General features: G+C 41.6%; 1 pseudogene; it reads right to left on the bottom strand.

The window, feature by feature from the left end:
- Positions 1-1,112: 1,112 nt before the first annotated feature.
- LOC146394405 (heat shock transcription factor, Y-linked-like) lies at positions 1,113-3,091 on the bottom strand (annotated as a pseudogene).
- Positions 3,092-4,807: the final 1,716 nt, after the last annotated feature.

The raw sequence follows: 4,807 nt of genomic DNA, 5'->3' as shown, positions 1-4,807 counted from the left end.
AAAAGACCTGCATAGACATTCCACGAAAGAATATATATACAGATGGTCAGAAAGCACATAAAAAATTCTAAACATCATTGTTTCTTAGGGAAGTGAAAATACAAACTACTATGAGGTACCTTTCTCACCTGTCAGAATGGCCATCCTTAACAAGTCCACACATAAAAAAAATGCTGGAGAGGGTGTGGAGAAAAGGAAACTCTCCTACACTGATGAAAGGAATGTCAATTTTTACAACCATTAAGGAAACCACCATGGAAATACTTCAGAAAAGTAAATATAGAACTAATAACTGACCGACCCAGAAATCCCACTCTTGGGCATACAGCTGAAAAAAAACTTCCCTTGAAAAAGACACAAGCACATGTATGTTCATTGCATCACTGTCCACAAGAGCCAAGACAGGGAAATAACCTAAATGTCCATTGAGAAGATTGGACTAAGATGTGGTGTGTATGTGTTCCATATACACACACATACACACAATGGAACCCCGACTCAGCCATAAAAAAGAACAAAGTAATGCCATTTGCAGCAACATGGCTGGAATTAGAGAAGATCATGCTAAGTGAAGTTACTCAGAAAGAGGAAGGCGAATACAATACGATATCACATATGTGTGGACTGTAACAGATGGCACAAGTGGAAATTTCCACCTGAACGAAACTCATGAATGTGGACAACAGTGTTTGGGTTGCCAAAGGGGAGGCGGCAGGATTGTGATGGACTGGAAATCGGGGGTTAGAAAAGGTGCAACGTATTGCATGTGGAGTGGGTATGCAATGAGCTCATGCTGTAAATCAATGGGAACTACATCTAGTCACTTTTGATGGAGCACAACGGAGGGTTATGTGAAAAAAAAAAAGATGCGTACGTGTATGGGTGTGGGTCTTGGGTGGTTCGGGTGGTGTGTGCCTGGGTCACTTTGCTCGACAGTAGAAACTTGACAGAACATGGGAAACAAGCTATGATAGAAAAAATAAACATCATTTTAGAAAAAGAAACACAGCCCTTAATTGTTTCATAAATGAAGTAATTGCAACTATGAAGATGAACATATATGTTTATTTTTGAAATAAAGGAATTGCAGGAAATTGTTGACATTTGCAAGCCTAAATGTTCATCTTCACTATCCTGCAGAATCTATAGACCGTTGATAGGTCAAAATTAGGATGGTGTTCAAATAATGAAGAGGATGGAGGTGTTGGCCTTGAGAGAGAGGCAGCAGAGGTATCAGTGGCCATTGGCATTGGGAACCACGGATGGTTGGTTGGTTGAGGGTTAGACAAAGGGCCCTCTCTTGGTGGTATATTCTGATATCTGGTTGGAAAAGGGGACGGCTTCACCGTCATTCCAAAATAACCACTCGGGAAGGGAGAAATAAGGTGGTACTGAGAAATGGAAGTAGTAGTTGTAATGAAATTCACAATGTGGCCACTTGCTGGAGAGTAGCTGCTTTGTGAGAGCGTATGAAACGTGGTCAACTGATTTAAAGTAGCATGTTGAGCCACGACAGTTTGTCCTGTGGTCTGGCTGATGCTGATGATGTAGAAGAAACGTCACTTCTCATGGGGGTAGTTGTATTAGAAATTCTCTGGCTGGTAGAAGGCCTTCTTACTAAAGGCACATGTAAATTTGTGGAGGTTGAAAATGCATTTTCTCCACGAGTTTCTGCTTCAAAATCAGAATTATGATTATCCACCTTACGCCCTGTTCTAGAGTGTTTCTTGCTGCAACCTTGAAGTAGAGAAGCCGATACTGGAGAAGCATTTTTATACGTGACTCTTCTTTTCCTCCTTACCAACAGTTGAGGACAGCCTCATTTAAAGTTTGGATTATGGTAGAACTGCAGCTAAAACCAAGGAGAAATTTATTTAATGGTATTTGAAACAAGGAGACGAGGAGACAGAAACCATAATATCTGACTCTTTGCATCATATGGAGTTAATATCATGAGACAATACACATCCATTGCTAATATTTTCAAAAATGTTCTTAGTGGTCACAGCCAACTATTGTCCTCAAGGAAAAGTGTCTGGTATATTTACATTAATAGTATTAGGCTCTGTGGCCTGCATTTTTTGAGGTTCATTGACAAGCCTCAAGGAGGCTAGGACAATGATTTATCATCCCAAATATTTTATGACCAAGCCATCCTCAATTTAAAAATGTTGAACATGGATGGTCCTGTCGTGGCACAGTGGTTAACGCATCCGCCTTGGAACCATGGGTTTGCGGGTTTGATTCCTGGCCTTGCTCAGTGGGTTAAGGATCTGGTGTTGCCGTGAGCTATGGTGTACTTTGTAGATGTGGCTTGGATCCCACGTTGCTGTGACTCTGGCGTAGGACGGGGGCTATAGCTCCAATTCAACCCCTAGCCTGGGAACCACCATATGCCATGGGAGTGGCTCAGGAAATGGCAAAAAGACAAAAAATAATCATCATAATAAAAATGGAACAGTACTTCATCCCACTTTCAAGGTCTACTTTGACCCTATATGGATGGACATATTTGCACATGTCCAAAGAGAATTTTATACACTCCCTCTATAAGTAGTAACTGGAAATTTCTTAATGCCTTGTTCCGAGCAGAGACTTCATTTTCTTCTGCCAGAAAGTCAGCTAGTGAGGCACATCTTTGAAAATTCCTTTGCAGCTTATTAAATGCATAGGGGTTAAGCTGTCGAACTCAGCTTTTCATACTCTCAGTTTCAAATATTCTGAAGGGAGACTTTCTCTCCAGAACTTCTTTCTTGACGCGTTCTTCATTAATCACTATCAAGGTTCCATTTGCTTCCCACCAAGTGGACTTAAAGTGATCACTTTCAGCAGTTTTCCAAAGTTTTCTGGGAAAGGGCAGAGGAAGAAAATCATCGTCTTCATCTGGTTCAATGGCACACAATGTGCGACATGGCTTTTTTATCAGGGAGCCTTCAGACAAAGCCCGAAAAGCCGTTTCTTCAATCTGAGACCTCAAGTCCAAGTCCCCAGTGATTGAGTTATCACACCATGGAGGTGTAATGGAGGATTCTGAACCAGTTGGTGCATCTTTAGGAGACACAAGTTGCATTTCTGAAGGAGCATGTGCCATCTCAGATTAGTTTCTCTGCAGCTACTCTTCTCAACAGCATGCTTTTTGAACTCTGCAGTTTTAAATGCTGCTTTGGTAAGCCTACAGAGATAAAATCGCCCATGCATCACAATGGTTGCTAAGCTAAGTAGCTGTCAGATGACAGGTCTCCTAGCATTCTGAGCATAACCTTCAGTCAGTGCTTATTTTCCTATGAAATTGGTCCAGTTAACATAAAATATGAGCTCCTTACTTAAACAGTAACCCCCCCTAACAAAAGTGTGATCAGCAAATTCCCATTCCAATGGAATCTTTTTAATAAGTAAGAAAACCCATCACATAAATAAATCCATTTCATCCCAGAAGTAAACATAAATTCCCTATTATAAACATACACATTTGGTGCCTGTTATTAAGGCCTGGAAAATGGGACCAAAAAAACCAGTAAAGTGAAACATATGGTATGTATCACTTCCCAGTTTATAACTATAATCTATGCCGCATCTGTATTCAGAAAAATCTTAGCCAGGATTTCCCTGGCAGCTAGCTTGTTAAGAATCTGTTGTTGTCACCGCTGTGATCTGGGTTCAATCCCTGGCCTGGGAAATTCTGCATGCCCCAGGTGCAGTCCATAAAATAAAAATTAAAAAAAAAAGAAATAACGGAAACAAACACACACACACAAAAACACAACCTTTATCACTAAGCAAGACACGGAAGGTCCCTGGGCACCAAGCAAAATATCTATAGCCATCGAGATATAGAAAGAGGGATAAATGCTGTGGTTAGGAGAGGAAATTTTGGGAAGCACCATCCAAAGGGATATGAGATTTCCTTGTGGATTGAGGCCAATATTTCACAACTGGAGAAGTGATGGGTGTACAACATTCTGAAGATAATATAAGCCATTGCATTGAATACGTTAAAATTCATACACAATGTTTTCACATTGTTAAAAACTGACAGTGATTTGCTATCACTAATTTTAGCACATAGAGTTTTCTGTGTATCCTACGTAAGTAGTCTGTGTGTTAAACAATATTCCTAATATTTTCTCCTTTGGATGGCTGAGAGAGGAATTCACAAGGCCAATTGGTATTCACTAGGGCATCAGAAAGTGAGGGGCTGAGCTCTAGATGGCATCAGCCTTAACTGCAAGGAGGTGTTAGGCTTACAAAGCACCTGTGGTGGGAATCCGTGGATGAAGTCCATGCTGGGAACCAGTTGCAGGGACAATGAAGAAGGAGGGGAAGGTCAAAGGAAGTGTAACGGCTCGAGTCCCATGATGTAGAGCAGTTACTCCCTGTAAGAGGTTAAGCTCTGCAGGCAGTTGTTTCCCACAGGTCATTGTTTCTTGCTGCCCAACTTGAGCATCCACATACTGGGAGGGGGTGTCCACAGCAAGTGGTGAACTGCAGCGGTTGGGGTGTATGGGGGTCTGTCTCCATCCTCCTGGAAACCTGTCATTCAAGCCTTCCATTATAGGGGATAGGGGTGACCATCTACTCTTCTCTATCTGCTTCCTGCTGGCCTGGGGTGACAAGTACTGGGTGGATGGACATGGTACAAGCTACCGTAGAGGTTGGGAAGTAAAGAAAAATGAGTTTAAATAGGAGTTTAGGATGTAGGTTGATACCAGTATTGTTGAAGGAGGGCTTCCGTTTTATCTGAGGAGGTTTTAACACTTGGTGTGGTATTAACCCATAAATCACAGGAGCTATTGGTCATAACGCATGT

Source organism: Sus scrofa, chromosome Y (assembly GCF_054392235.1).
Source record: "Sus scrofa isolate SSC_HxYL_T2T_F1_AM1 chromosome Y, Sscrofa_HxYL_maternal_Yorkshire_Landrace_v2.0, whole genome shotgun sequence".
Classification (NCBI taxonomy): domain Eukaryota; kingdom Metazoa; phylum Chordata; class Mammalia; order Artiodactyla; family Suidae; genus Sus; species Sus scrofa.
The sequence above is the reverse complement of the archived record's forward strand: the minus strand, read 5'-3'. Positions and strand labels throughout refer to the sequence as shown.